This window comes from Phocoena sinus, chromosome 4, assembly GCF_008692025.1.
Source record: "Phocoena sinus isolate mPhoSin1 chromosome 4, mPhoSin1.pri, whole genome shotgun sequence".
NCBI lineage: Eukaryota > Metazoa > Chordata > Mammalia > Artiodactyla > Phocoenidae > Phocoena > Phocoena sinus.
The window spans coordinates 52,487,208-52,504,071 of record NC_045766.1 but is presented as its reverse complement, the minus strand read 5'-3'; the positions used below and the strand labels follow the sequence as shown (position 1 = coordinate 52,504,071).

Here is a 16,864-nt window from a genome sequence, read left to right as displayed (position 1 = left end):
ACTATTTTGCTGTCTATATTTTTGTGGTAGCCCATAATACTTCTGTTATTTTCTTTTTACTTCAGATGCTGCTTTCAAGCCAGATAAGGCTTCATAGTTTGCTGTCTACTACCCAGGTTTCTCATGGTCATTCTCTGTCTAATTTCAACACCAATTTAAAATGAAAGAATTCTCTACCCATGTTTATTTTATCTCCTACATACAATGTATTGGTGAATCATCATTTCCTATTCTATAACATGATTCTTATGTGTTCTTCTCATCTTCCCCCAACCCCAAAGAAGTCTTTATCACCAGCCTCAGTTAATTGCTTTTTAGACAATGGAAACTATCTTTATGTTGATACTCAGTTTCTATGCCATCCCTAAGTTACTTTTTATAACTTTCAAAATTATTTTACATTTCCTTCATTTTGATTCTGTGTTGCAATAACTTACATCATCATAAATTCCTAAGTATTACCTACAAAGTATTTGAGTAGCCACTTATAAAGATACACCACACTACACACATGAACATGCTGATTAGATTAGTCCTGGGTAAACAGAATATTTTTAAGAGTAAATAAAAACAAATGAAAAGAATATAAACCTTATTTTTATTTTTACAAAGCCTAACTAAATTAGAGAGAGGCTACATGAAAACAATAGAACTGCATTACTTATGGTTTGACAGGAGGTTTTTGTTTGTTTGTTTGTTTTGCTTCGTTTGTTTGCTTTTAGTTTTCTTCCTAGAATTGATTAATAATGAGTTTATACAATGTCCTAATTCTTCAATGGATGAAGTTATTGACAATTGACAAGTAAATATCATACTCATATGGAACATAAGTATTCTAATAAAGATGCCATTTGAAAAATAAACTCATTTACTTTAAAGAATTAGCTCATGCAATCTTAAGTCACTTTCATTAAATTATAAACATGTTAATGTTACTTATATCCAAAAATAACTGACAGTTTCTTCTGTCGTTGTTGAAGTGTAAGTATTTCGGCCCAGTTCTAACATTTGCAAGTCCGGAGCAAGAGTACAAACAGAGGACCCAGCCCTCAGCCTCACCCCATTCTCTTCCTAAACCAGGCTCCACCAGGAAAATCAGAAGCCTGGTGCATGTGTGGAGACCACAGCTGCATCTGAGCCCTACTGGCTCCTCCCTGCCCCTGGCTCCATCCCCCAAGACAGATTCAGAAAGAGACCTGTGCAAGGCCAGGAAGCAGGTTAGGGGTATATTTGGGGCAGAGAATTTCTGGCTCCCTGGTACCAACATTATGGGATTGGGATGTGGGGGATACAGGGAGGGACATGGGCTCCAGTTGGGCATGTCCCTTTGGGAGAGATGTGGTGGGAGGAGGGTCAGCCAAGGATCTGGAAAGAATGCAGCCCAAGGCAGGGTCCTGGTTGTCCAGGTCTAAGTGAAGGGCAGAAGAGTACCGACTGCATTTCATGAGAATTTTTTATGGAAAGGGTCCAAAACATTACAAAAACTAAAAACACTCAGAAAACTTGTGAAGTTTTTTACCCTATATAGGAAATTTTCTGAGATGTAGTAGATGTTCACAACTCTTATTTCAACACAATGTTCTTCTGAAACTGCACTTTCCTACAGTAAGTACTCCAAAGCTAATAAACCCTAAAGCAAACTCTAAAACTCAAAACATGAACTGAAGTATACTTTATATTTTCCTATATTATATTTTTTGTTTCTATGTACACTATATCTCACCGATGTCTACCAGGACACATGTTAAGTGGATATAAAACTGAAGTAAATAATAATAAAACTGACAACATGTCCTTGATTCTAAATAAATTATCAGCATTCTTTAGAGTATCCACTGGGTACACATTGTTGCATGGGGATATTAATGATTTACAAATTATTATTTTTCTGCATGTTGTTACATTTTATAGAGAAATATTTCAACAAGATACAAAACAACTATTCTTTACTTATGCACATTTTTGACAGATTATTGTTTTTAATGAACCACATAATGGAGAAGAGGAAAAGAAATCAGGTCGGATGAAGCATGCCATATTGATCAATTTTATAATAAGCTAGAGTATCAATATTAGGAACCGAACAAATGGGGAGATTTCTAGGATCTTGACCCTTTACAAGGCTACAACGCTCTACCAGGAAACTGGGGCCCAAGTGTCCACAATTGTCAGGAAATCCCACTTGGCTCCTGTAGGAATGTGTAAAATTGTCATACAGCCTCCTCCCTTGAATAGAGTAAAAGAGAGCAGTCCCTAGTTTCTAGGGATGTCAAAGACCCCCTTTTTCCTCAAGGGCCACTCCAGTTGTGAAGGAAATATGTCAGAGGTTTCACTTAGCATGACAAGGTCCCATTGGCAGGTACACTCCATCTAATGCTTCTGGAGTCAGACCTGGTGGCCAGCATTTTCCAGCAGGGCCTTTGTGACGGCTGATCTCAAAGTTTGTACCTCTAACTTTGCTCGGCTTCCACATGGTCTCTAAGTGGCAGCTTTCAGCAACGGCGTCCATGGTTGACTTCTCTCAGCAGCTGTTGCTAAGTCAGCTGTTCCGTGTGGTTGCTGTTCTAACACTGGCTGCTGGTAGAAAGCAGTGTCCTGAAGCCATCTCTGTGGCTTTTCGTCTACCTTTTGCATTTCAGATCCTTCTCACCTCCTTAAATACTGGTCTAAAAACATCTTCTAGGTTTTGTTTCTTTAAATCAATTAATGAGTTCCCTGTTAACACCCAGCACCATCTCTAGAAGGCATTTCACACCAGGATTCCTGGTGAGAGCTATAGACATAGTTAGGAGACTTTAGTTTTCTCAAATAATTGCATTTTAAAAGAATTTACTTAAAATCTTTCTTAAGTCACAATTGGGCAACAAGACTCAGTAATATTTTGTAGGGTCTGTTGACTCTCCCTTCCCTCCCTACCCAATCCCAACCCCAGCTGCTGACTTAACTTTCTTTGTTGGCAGCAAAGTGCAAAGAAAGTAAATGAAACACGACAAACTGCCACAATAGATAGCAACTCCAGCCAGTCCTAGAAGCCACCACACCAATATTGTAAGCTGTTTTCTATTCTAGTCCTGGTGTTCTGTCCATGTATTATTGGCCACCAGACAGGACAAATGAGGTCATATGGGTTAATGAAAACAGTTTTCTTACAATGACAATAATCTCAGCAGCAGAAGATACTATAAGTCTCCAGTACTCAAGAAGATTCCAATCTCACAGGCTCATTACGATCTCTCTACTTAAGACCTAGTTCATCCTTTTGTGATCATTTGTTTTCTACAACACAAACCTCTCAAACATTTGTATTACAATATCCTGAGCATAAGAAGGGGGCCCTGTAATCTAGGTAATCAGTAGTGCTGCCTGTGCAAGTTGGTCTGGGTTGGACCCTCTGTTCCACTTGGTTCCCAAGACAGATCCCTGTATTTGGCTCACCTCAATTTGAGGTAATATTGAGAATGTATACACTTTATAACAGCATTTTTCTTACTCTCATCTCTTTGTCCTTTCATTAATAAAATAGATTTGGGTGAAAAATACCTCCCAATAATGTCATAATCCATGGTGCTTCGTTGCTATATTTTGCTGCGCCTAAGATGCCAAGTTCTGTTGAGACTCCCCTGGTTAAAATCAAACCCCCAGGATCTCTCATTGTTTATTCTCCTTCAGGAAGTTAAAGGAAGAACTTGTCAGCCTTTCAAAAGAGAACCTGAACTCATATTCAAAGAACTTAGCAAAAGGCTCTAACATTTCTTTTTTAGTCTACTTTAGAGAGCAACAAGGGTATTTATTCATATATACCTATCATCCATCCTCTATTTATCTATTATCTAACCTTCATATCACAAACACTCTAAAAGTGATTGTGAACTACTGATTTGGTTATTAATCAAGTCAATCTGTCTTTTCTTTTCCAGTACAGGTAGGGACAACTACTTAAGTACAAGGTATAAAAGTTATCAGAAAGCACATAAAGTTTCAGCTTAAGTATAAAAAATTGACATACAAGTTGATCACCGATTTATAAAAACCCAGAAGATGTATTCCCTTCTTGATATGTCCCTAGGACATATCTCTGTCCTAGCTAGCTTTAAAAAATACATTTAAGCCCTATTCCAGAGATAAAATGGATATTAACAACTATAGTTTTCCAAAAATTCTCAGACTGCAATTTTGTTCAGGGAGCTACTTCTGAATTATTTGAGTTAAGAAAGGGCAAACATTTAAAATTATTTAGTCTTTGCTGATTTTCTAATACAGTTTATCCATTCATTTATAGGATCATCTTTTTAAGCACAGTATAAGTTTGCTTCTAATGCCACACACCAGTTGCCATAGCAATAATTTTCTTCCATTCATGTGTACATTGACTTCCTTTCTGTTTTTTAGGCTACCTTTCCAGACACTTTTGCTCATGGAAATCTATGAAAAGTCATTTTTCTTCATGGTGTTGTCTAAAGCAAATGTTTAATGAGTTTTAAATCTACAAATGCAATATGCCTCTGCTGTGCTGTGTTCTTCATTTATCACCAAATAATACACATTTCTCTTAATCAACTTAACAGATGAAGGAAATCAGATTGATCACAGATAAGCCTAGATAAGCTGAGCTCCTTAATATACTAATATATTCCAAGGCTTTGAAAACTTTAGGTACTTAAAATACAATGTGCTTTGATAAGGTCCTGCCGAATACTGAGCTAGCCCCTCCCCTCTCCCATCAATATCCAACTCACAGTTCCTTCCACAGGTTCCCTTCATGCTTCCAACTGTTTATTTTTTTTTAGGGGTCAACTCTTACATGCTATGTCCTTTCTCATAACTATACAACAGTAACTCTTTTAATGAATATTATACAGTCCTATCCTATTTTATAGTACTGATTCTTCTGGAATTCATCGAAATACTATCAAACCTGCAATATTTTTGACGTTTAATGAATTCAGAACATACAATCATGGACAGATAGCCACACCACACCACGCACGCGCACACACACACACACACACACACACATACACACAACTTGTTCCCTGCTTCAACAATTTACTTGTGGATATGTTCTACATGGGGCCATAAACAATGGAAGAGCTAAATAACTATACAAGGGAACACCCATGAAACACTGCAAGGCATGATTAATTGCTTGAACAAGGGGTATAGACCATAAGGTTCATGGCAAACAAGAGACTAATCATTTTGCAATTCAGAGTTAAAGGATTATTCCCCCAGCTAAATACAGAAACTTCTGCCTGGGCATAAAAAATGTACCACATCTGGTCCAGTTAATAAAGAGAACTCAATGAAACCTGCAATGAGAACTTCAGTACCCTGAACCCTTCAACATTTGCTAAAATTGCTCATTGACTTCAATTTTGATGCTTTCTTCCCCTCATGACAAACTTTCAATATGCCTTCTAAATTGACTGTCATGTCTTTAACCCATTTATTCAACAAAAGATTTCATTCCATCCAGCACTGTGCTAGCTATTGTAGTACATGATCTATGTTAATCAAATCATGGGGCAACTCTATTTAAGTAAATATGGTTTGCGACACAAAGAGTAAAAACAGACATAGGGTCTTCAACCAAAAGCTGGGTTATACTTCAAATACTCATCTTCACATAGTGTGATTGGAGTTTTTTAGGCACATACATCTCTGATAGCATCATCAAAGTTGTATATTGTTATGTACACATATTTTCTATCTTACATTTTTAAAAAAGTCAATAACAAGTCAAGGCAGAGTACCTTTCATTACGGAAGAGGGTGATATTATTTTACTGAATATAAATAAGTTCTTAACACCCCAACTAGCCAAGCAAACAACTGTACATGCCACAGAACAAGACAATAGTTATACAACAATTTATCTACTTGTAAAAATGTAAAGATTTACCTAAGGGTATATGGTGATACATTTCCATCTTCTGTTAAACTATTTTAAAAGTTAAAGATAACAAATTAATCTTTAATCAGTCTTGAGGTCAAGAGAGCAAAGCACATTCCTGGCAAACCCTGTGTTGAATGAAGCCTATTTCTAACCCAGTAGTCTTTGTAGTTCCGGCTCTAGCTAAAAGCACCTTACAAAAAGTATTAAGTTACTTTTCAGCATGGCTCTGTCAAAACAATGAAGAAATCCAATAATTTAGCTTTGCAAAATCTAGAAATGTAAATAAACGAGATGCATTTAGGAAGTTTTGCGCATTGTGTTTTCATTACACTTTCAATGTTTTCCTTAACTTGTGAAATATTTTGTCAGTTTGGAGGGAGGAAAAGAAAACCTAAAAATTTCATCATCTCTAAGAATTCAAATCCAACTCTAACCCCCAAAGATGTCATCTCATCTCTTCATGGGTCCTTACAAGAATATAAACCAAATATATTATATTAACCCATTAGTTAACCAGTTAGTGAACTTTATTTTCTGCTGATTTACAGAACTATGTTTTATACATCATGTAATAATCACAATGATGTGATTAGCCAGATGTTCTAACTTCGTATCAGAATATCTATATTTATTTGATAAGGCGCTAGAGAAGAAGCAAATTTAATTTTTGTATATTGAGGGTAGAAGGAGGGAAGCTGAGTGATGTTTCCTTAATCTTTATTACTATAGAAGGGCATAACCTTAACTAAACTTTCAGACAAACCTTGTGTTTCTTCGATACACCATGGATCTACGCCTTTTATATAACTTTACAATTCAGTTTTATACCTGATCTTTCCACATCAAGATGTATTATCTTTCCCTAAATTTCTTCTCCATTATTAGCAAATGGTTTCCTATTTGTTAATAGGAAAACCCAAACGGAACCTAAACGGGAAAACCAAAAAATCTCAGGGCTCCTTGTCACAGAGGGAGGGACAACTGGGGGTCTGAGAGGGAAATACAAAACAGATTAATCATCCTCTCTGCACAAGAATAACAAGCATAATTTTACTTTTTTCTGTAAAGCTTTTTGCCAAGCAAGGGATCATGCAAAAATAATCAGATGGCAGCTTGATGCTTATTTAACTAGAGCTCCTGGCTGTGCCCTGGCCTTTTGGTACCAGTTAACTAACTAGATATTGGTATGAAGATACCACAGCTAATCATGTAATCGCTGTGCCTTTACACATCACTGGAAGATGCACTAAATTAGGACAAAAGGATCAATATCAACTGAGACGAGCCTGCTGTAATCTACTGAAAACACAGCGATAAGGAGGTAATGAAGAGGCAAACTTGAATAGGGAAGTAGAGTACATTGACAAAGTTTAGAGCCAAAATTCACATTTGGAACCCATTAAAAAAATCATGAACGTTTAGTTTCAATTTCAAAGACTTCAAAGAGCATAAAACAAAATAAATAAATATGGCAGGAAGGCAACATAACTATAGTCTGTGTCTCATTCTCTCAGAGCCTACATCTTAATAACCACTCAATCGAAAGGCAGCAATCTGAAGTCAAGTGTCATACTCATGGTAAAGAACCAAAACTGTAGCATCACACCCACATCTGCCTAGATAAAGAAATGTCAAATTCAATAGCTTTACATAAAATCATATTCAAAGGACAAAATAAAGCATACCATGTTGACAAAGAAAAAATAAAACAGGACTAAGATAACCTGTATGTTTTTCAGAATAAGCTACCTTTGAAAAGAAGAAATAATATGTTATGCATTGAGCAGTTACTTCCACTTTGAAAAAACAAAGGGCTATAGTGTTTGCTCAAGTACAGAAGAAGTGAAAAGGGTATTAGGACCTGGTACGTGATTCAGGAGAACAAGTGTAAAAACTGCAATTTATCTGAACAGTCAAGATAAATAAGTAAATAACTGTAAACTGCAAACATAATTTGCCTCTTTACCTTTGAAATGCACTTTAAATAGCAAAGAAAATTTATTTTTCCCCACATTCTGGCTGCTTTATAAACATTAATTAATTAATCTCAATAATACCCTTGTGACTGTGAATAGGTATTTTCTCTCTGTGTTCTACAAATGAGAAAACTATAATACTAATTATGTACATTTATAGAACTCTTTTTGCCTTAGGGGTTCAGGGTGCCTTATTATTTTGAAATGACTAAACAGACATTAATTATCACGATACCTTTGTGAGGTATATAAAACTACAATTAAATGAGTATGATTGAAAGATTAAAAATAAAGAATAAATTTTATCCTGCATTTGTTCCTTCTTAAAATCACCCCTATATAACAAGATGATCCCGGTTGGGTGACTGTAACTACAGCAATACTGAGATACTATTTTGGAAATATAAAAATGTTGTACAGTGTTTTTTCTTCAAAGATACTAAAAAAATTGACCTCAAATAAGTCTTAGAATTTTCTAATCAAAAGGAAAGGAAACAGAGAAGATGCAATAGGAAGTCAGGAAGAATGATAAATGAGCAGACATTTATTAATTTAACAAATATCTACTCAGTTCTGATAACGGAGCAGCCATGATTCTAGGTCCATGGAATATCGAAATGAACAAAACAAAGACCTGTCCTCATGGAGCTTACATTCCCAAACAGGAGCAAGACAACAAAAAAATGAACAAATAAAATAATTTCAGTTGAAAAATAAATTCTTATGAAGCAAATACACCAGGGTAAAGAGGCAGAGTAAGGGCCTTAGTATATGCAAAGAGTAAGAGAGGGACATGACATAGAGATCAAGGTCAGGAAACTGAGAAGATGAGAACCAGAAAATGTTCCATTAGTGTGGAGACTGGATAGCATAACATACATGACATGCTTAGCATGTAGTAATCACTCAAAACAGGTTTTGTGGTTTTGTTTGTTTATTTATTGAGAGTTTTGGGGGTTTTTTTCCTTTGAGAACTAGAGCAACAATCTAAGCTTTGAGTTAGTGTATATTTTCTAGTTAGTGAATCTAATGAGGCAAATGGTTCCTCTTATCACAATGGTTCTCAACCCTGCCTGAACTATAGCATAGCCAGGGAGTACTTTTTAAACGATGGATACCCTGAAAGCCCTCTGAAATTTCTGATGTAAGAATTTTGAGGGTAGGATTGATAACCTGTTGTTGCCGCAGCCTTCTCCAACACACCCTCTAGCACTGCAGGAGACTCAAGCACTCAGGATTTCAGGGCCAGACAGATAATGTTGATGTACCCAGATAGGGCAGCTTAAGAAACAAACATGAGAATTGTAGCACTCAGCACTCACTGAGGTATTAAAAAAATATATGAAAACTCTGTGGGCTGAATTTGGCTTAGAGATTGGCAGTTTGCCAGGGCTACAAAATGCACACTATCTCACTGCACAAAATATAAAGAACTCTGATCCCAGTGATGAAGTTCTGCAAAGGGTCAGGATTGGCTAGGATTTAGCCATAACTCTGCAGTTACGGAGTGCAAAACCCCTCAACTCTGGGACAGCATCCATTGGGCTCTTCATGCCAAGATGTAATTCTCACTGTCATCAGGTAAACACTTGTAACAGAAATTCAGAGAAGACTGAAGGGGACAAGCCAAGAAAGGAAACAAAGGCTATAGTCATTCGATAAGCTCTAGTAAATAATTCCACCCAGCTGAGATCCTCAAGTGAGAAGTCACAAAAACTATATTTTCCATTCTACAGTTAAACATGGCAGTTTCAAAAGGCATAAATGTTTAAAATGATGCAAATTATTTTTTAAAATGTATGGAAAACAATGTTGAGTCCATTAGAGGGCATTACAGAAGTTTTTGGCCATCTGTATGTTCAGCTCATCTTTACATGAAAACACATGGACGTAATTAAGAAATAGAGGAAAACCAGGCAAGAGACACCAAGCACCTTCACATTAAATACGATAGAATGCATTCATTTCATTGCCTAATTTAGTCATTATTGCTCAACTGAGTGAGTAGTTCACACAAACTACAACATATGCATTTAACACATATATAAATATACGTAAGCACAGAGATTTCTGTAAAATGTTTCATCCTCTTGTGTCATTTGTGTCAATGCAAATATTGGAATTATTTTTGCACATTAGGCAACTGTGTAAAAGCCAATGTAATAGTAAAAGTTCCACTGAAAAGTAAGAGAACTAGTCTATTAAACCCACATACACACATACACACACTACTTTTGCATTCGTTCCTTCTCTATCCTCCAAATATTTGAACTGTTTCTCACTTGGAGAAGACCCTTGACTGAAGTGTAACCCTGTAGTCAGTGAGAAGCAATGTCATTCTCTGGATCATCTATTTGATGATCTATCTATAGTACTTTAACAGCTTGAATAAGAGTAAACTGTTATCTCAATAGTGAACCAACAGCAGCAGCTGACAGTCAAAAGCAATAGATATATATTCTCACACTTCCCTACAAGGAGAAAAGACTCAAGTATATCTAAAGTCTTAATGATGCTAGAAAAAGGAAATAGCGACCCTGACCTCTCTCCTGGGGCACAAAATTTTGTATTAAGTAACCAATGAACACATGGGGTATTTTGCCCTTCTGTCCATAAAGGAGAGGAGAAGCATTCCTTCTCTGCCTATTTCTCTAGCCTAAGTCCCTGTTATTCCTCCATAAAAATCATGATTATGGCCAGGATGCTTAATACTATCCCTCCTGAGCACATCAAGCACTTGTCTCTTCAACTCTTCACCCATTTTGTTCCCCCTTCCTAGACCCTATATTTCCTCTTACACTAAGTCTTATCAGTCCTTAAAGGTTCCCTTCAAATCCCCTTTTTTATCACTATACAGTCTTCTAATATTATTTTTATATTACTTCTAATATTATTTTTTCTCCACTAAATCCTATAGAACTTTTTTTTACTTTTTTTTTTTTGCGGTATGCGGGCCTCTCACTGCTGTGGCTTCTCCCGCTGTGGAGCACAGGCTCCTGACGTGCAGGCCCAGCAGCCATGGCTCACGGGCCTAGCTGCTCCGCAGCATGTGGGATCCTCCCGGACCGGGGCACGAACCCGCGTTCCCTGCATCGGCAGGACTCCCAACAACTGTGCCACCAGGGAAGCCCCTAGAACTTATTTTTATACCTCTCTTACAGCACTTACCATATACTGTCTTTCTAACTACTGCCCATATAATATGGTGTCACTGAAACTCAGCCCTATGAGGGAATACAGGGGATATCTGGTCCAATTGCCTAAACAGTGCAGGAAGCCATTCTCCACACCTCCAGCAAATGCTTATCTTGCTTTGTTTGGCTTGTCAACTTCTTTCTGCTTCCAAGAATGGGAAGTGCACACTTTCTTTATTAAATATACGTATACAGAAGAGGTGCACAGTAGCGCCAGTAAATACCTGTTAAATGAATAAAAATACTTTATATTAAAGTTGAACTGCTCTAACGTTGAACTAGTTCTTCCTCATACTTAGTTCAAATGTGGCTCTCTATCATTTTAACTCATAATAATTACTCTAGGGTTCTGCCTGCTTCTATACACATAGAAGACATGCTTTAATACAGATCATATAAACTGGACAGCTACATGTAAAAGCATGAAATTAGAACACTCCCTAACACCATACTCAAAAATAAACTCAAAATGGATTAAACACCTAAATGTAGGGCCAGACAATATAAAACTCTTAGAGGAAAATAGAGGTAGAACACACTATGACATACATCACAGCAAGATCCTTTCTGACCCACCTCCTAGAGAAATGGAAATAAAAACAAAAATAAACAAATGGGACCTAATGAAACTTAAAAGCTTTTGCACAGCAAAGGAAACCGTAAACAAGACGAAAAGACAACCTTCAAAATGGGAGAAAATATCTGCAAATGAAGCAACTGACAAATGATTAATCCCCAAAATATACAAGCAACTCATGCAGCTCAATATCAAAAAAACAAACAACCCAATCCAAAAATGGGCAAAAGACCTAAATAGACATTTCTCCAAAGAAGATATACAGATTGTCAACAAACACATGAAAGGATGCTCAATATCACTAATCATTAGAGAAATGCAAATCAAAACTACAATGAGGTAACACCTTACACCAGTCAGAATGGCCATCATCAAAAAATCTAGAAACAATAAATGCTGGACAGGGTGTGGAGAAAATGGAACCCTCTTGCACTGTTGGTGGGAATGTAAATTGATACAGCCACTATGGAGAACAGTATGGAGGTTCCTTAAAAAACTACAACTAGAATAGAATTACCATATGACCCAGCAATCCCACTACTGGGCATATACCCTGAGAAAACCAGAATTCAAAAAGAGTCATGTACCACAGTGTTCATTGCAGCTCTATTTACAGTAGCCAGGACATGGAAGCAACCTAAGTGTCCGTTGACAGATAAATGGATAAAGAAGATGTGGCACATATATACAATGGAATATTACTAAGCCATAAAAAGAAACGAAACTGAGTTATTTGTAGTGAGGTGGATGGACCTAGAGTCTGTCATACAGAGGGAAGTAAGTCAGAAAGAGAAAAACAAATACTGTATGCTAACACATATATATGGAATCTTTAAAAAAAATGGTTCTGAAGAACCTAGGGGCAGGACAGGAATAAAGACGCATACGTAGAGAATGGACTTAAGGACACGGGGAGGGGGAAGGGTAAGCTGGGATGAAGTGAGAGAGTGGCATGGACATATATACACTACCAAATGTAAAATAGATAGCTAGTGGGAAGCAGCCACATAGCACAGGGAGATCAGCTCGGTTCTTTGTGTCCACCTAGAGGGTTGGGATAGGGAGGGTGGGAGGGAGACGCAAGAGGGAGGATATATGGGGATATATATTTATGTATAGCTGATTCACTTTGTTATACAGCAGAAACAACACACCATTGTAAAGTAATTATACTCCAATAAAAGTGTTTAAAAAAAAAAACTAACAACAACAATAATGACAGATCATATGATGAAGAGTTTTATCTTGACCACGCCGAATATCCCCTTTAATCATCAAAGATAATTTCCAGACCCTCCCTTGGAAAACTTAACACTTAGACCATGGCATTGAGAACAAGGTTCAATGTTCCTCTGAACACTTAGATTATGGAATGTCTCTCTACTTGGGAAACAGTATTAATGCCCAGAACAGTACCAATATGCAGATAGTAAATATTCACTCAATACAGGTTGAAAATCTGTGTGATTGGCATAACCCTGGAATACCAGTACCATACCATCTCTAGAAGAAACGTATATTCATTCCTAATAATACTGTAGTCTATGTGCATTTTTTTAGACCATTTTCTGGCATTCAAAAGACCACCTTGATTTTCCTTAAAGTCCGCTTGTCAACTTTTCACAAGAGAACTGAAGATGAAGCCTGTTGAAGCATGAAGGGAAGACGGAGTATAGTGTGCCTATGCAGACATATGTGGAAGGGAGAGTGTCAAATTGTAGAAACAGCAGATGGACCAAGCTCCGCATTAAACAGAACAGGTTGAGAGTAGAGATATCCTTTGCTGTATTTTTTCATTCCTTTAACTTTCAATCCTTCAGGAAATCAAATCTCTCATCAACACAGAAAGAATAGTGTAATTTATCAGCCATGTTATTGTTTTCTCACAGTAGACATAGTGTTCTCAGGCCTACATTGGATAGTATTAGGTGCATTTGACTTTCATCATCTTCAAAAAATGTACTGTTGCTTTTCTATGTCTAACAGTTAACAATCTTTTAAGTGTAAATATATTTTTTCAATATTTTCAAACTCTTTAATCACTTGAGTTGTTTGAGTTCCAGTTTTATTTATTAATCTCCACCATGTCCTTGTGTTAGAACAGAGAAAGGAGAACACTTGGTGGCAAAGGGTTGTATCATAATTTTTTATATCCTACTAAAATAAACAAAGAAATACATGTATGTTTTGGTCAAAATATTCTGCTAATTTAATCTAGATTTCATAGAGAGAGGTTCTTTACAAGGAGGTAGGACAGTAGTTTCCAGACAGGTGTCCAAGTTAACAAGGAGGAGACTGCAGTATTCTGTCCCTTGAAAAGATTATGACAATTGACAAATTACATAATCACTTTACTCATTAGTACTGTGATTGAAATTAAAGTGTATGAAGCAATATACTTTAGTTAATTAATTCCTGATGTTGTATGGCTTTCTATTATTTTCCAAAGCTGTTCTATTGCTTTTTGCCCCAAAGGAATTTAAGGAAAATTTTTTAAAAAGCTTTTCTCTATGATTACATAATGTGCTGTGCACTCTGAAATGAATTATGTTCTTAAATATGTATATTATGTGTAAACAATGATGCAGTTTTTATCACCCATGGTGAGCAATGAAGTCCTTCATAACTGAATCAATGAAATGTCTTAATTTTATCACACTGCCACCATGATTCATAAGAAGTACATAGAGATCCATCATTGAAATGAGAAAAATCTCTTCCATCTTCAATAACGAAAACCAAAAGCAATATGTGCCTAGAGATTAGATCATCTTTCAGTTACAATGCATCATTGCAGGTTTTCAAATTACAAATATGTAGTTTTCTGAGTGGCAAATTTCATGGCTGAGGGAGTACAGATTAGTTTTCCAGTTCACAACAAGGTATGTGGAATTCAGGAAGGTTTTGGGCACTTGGGGACTGGATGGAGCACATGGTTCAATGTTATTCATAAGAAGATTTCAATAAGAAGTAGTTCTGGAGCTATGGAGCTGCAGTATTAACAAAGGTGTGAGTCTTTAAAGCCTATAACCTAAACACGGGCATTCACTGCCAATGAGATCTGTCAGTGCGCTGGGAGCAGTAAGCATGGTATAGAATCATGGTTTCTATTGCCCGTATCATTACCCTAGCTGCACACCCTTTGGGAGGCTACCCAACAGTCTCAGGACAATTTTCACATGCACTTTGCAAACTGTAGAACATCTTGGTGTAGAGTGACAAGAGTTATGGGGCTCTTTTATTGTGTGCCAAAAAGAAGATTTTAGGTCCAAGTAAGACATATTTGTCTTGCTTGTCCAGGTTTGTCAATCAATGGCATTTATTGAGCTCCCACTGTCTGTAAAGATTCTTACTTGAAGAAAGTTGACTCAGAAAGGAAGAAGATGATGGAGGAGAGAGGGATAAATTAGAAGCTTGAGATTAACATATATACACTACTATGTATAAAATAGGTAAACAAAAAGGACCTACTGTATAGCACAGGGAACTATATCTAATATCTTATAATAACCTGTAATGGAAAAGAATCTGAAAAAGAATGTATACACATATGTATATATGAATCACTTTGCTGTATGCTTGAAACAAACACGACATTGTAAATTAACTATACTTCAATTTAAATAATTTGGTCGCTTGAAAACAAGGAAGAAAGTGAGAGCCTCTGCTTTCCAACTGCTAAGGAAGAAAAGACAACAAATGAATATGCAGTGGAGGCTTATTTTTAATCCAGCATTCTCAGAGAGCACATTCAGATAACTGAGGCTGTTTTGTTTTGTTTTGTTTTTAATGGATGCTTATTTTAGCCATGTTAGTCATAAAGATGTGACACCAGACTGCTCTTTAAGAAAGGACTTGCTGCCCACCAGCAAGGAGTATGGTTTGTCTCAGCTTCCAGCTTCTTCTCAGGACAGCCCCTGGCCAATCACCAAGCAAGGCAGTAGTACCAGAGCCTAGCATTTCCTCCCAGAGGAAGACTCCTCCAATGGGCAAGCTTTGCTCTGGGGGATCCTGGCGGGAGAAGCGCACTGTGATCTAATGGCCTCCCTATACAACCCTGCTTCTGCTCTTTTCCTTTCACAGATGTTACTCACCAGTAAATCTTTTGCATGCCTAATTCCATCTCTAAGCTCCTTTGTGGAGAACCCAACTTGCAACAGAGAGTCTTTACAATTTATTTATAATTTTTTTCTGTAATAAAAAATGAATGAGATACTGATACATGCTACAACATGCATGAACCTTGAAAATAATATGCTAAGTGAAACAAGCCACAAAAGATGGCACATTGTATGATTCTATTTTTATGAAATGTCCAGAATACACGAATCCACAGAGGCAGAAAGTAGATTAGTGGTTGCCAGGGCCTGGGAAGATGATGAGATGGAAGGTGATTGCTAATTGGCATAGGATTATTTTGGGGGGTGAGAAAAGTGTTCTAAAATTCCAATTTTAGTATATGTGCTGCCAAAGTGAGCACAAAAGTGTTCCAAAATAGATTGTGGTAATGGTTGCACATTATAACTCTGAATATAATAAAAGCTACTGAACTGTATATTTCAAATAGGTAGATTTGAGATATATGAATTATCTCAATAAAGGCATTAAAAATTTATTTTTTATACACTATCCTATTTTCTGAAACACACTATACTCATAACACTGACACTATGGGACTGCAGGAGGACATGTGCCCAATCCTTTAGACAGTTGTCATTTCTCAGTATATAAGCATAGAGCAGCCTAGTTCTTCTATTTGGGCGATCTGAAGTGAAAACCAAACAACCAAATTTGTAACATCATTAAACTAAATTTGTATATAATTCTAAGGTTTTAACCTTCCTCTTTTGGACAACATGAAAGCCATGGCTCTCTGAGAAAGTGTTCTCTCATTGTTTAGAAGCTTACTTTTCTATTACTTTTGTGACTAGGATAACTAAGTTGTCCAGAATTCATTTTGTGCATAGGTGTGTATATTAGGATGTACCTGCAACAGGATGTTATGTGAGATTTTTCCTTTTGATGCAGAATTGTCAAAGGTGCTAAGCAATCCATGCTTAAAAGGGAATGGTTTATGAGCTACCTAAAGTGGGAATGAGACATGAGCTTACTAAAAGGAGGCAAAACTGGCCTTGCTACCACTAGCCACCACTTCATCTCCTCTGTAGAATCTGTAAAAGGACAGGGTTGTCATTAAATTCTCTGCTTTGTGAGGAATCAAT

The 16,864-nt window shown here is 36.7% G+C and overlaps 1 protein-coding gene across 1 annotated transcript in view; it reads right to left on the bottom strand.

The window, feature by feature from the left end:
• NAALADL2 (N-acetylated alpha-linked acidic dipeptidase like 2) overlaps positions 1-16,864 on the bottom strand; it is a 1,193,283-nt gene that overhangs the window by 1,127,232 nt on the left and 49,187 nt on the right. The gene's annotated exons all lie outside the window — the stretch shown is intronic.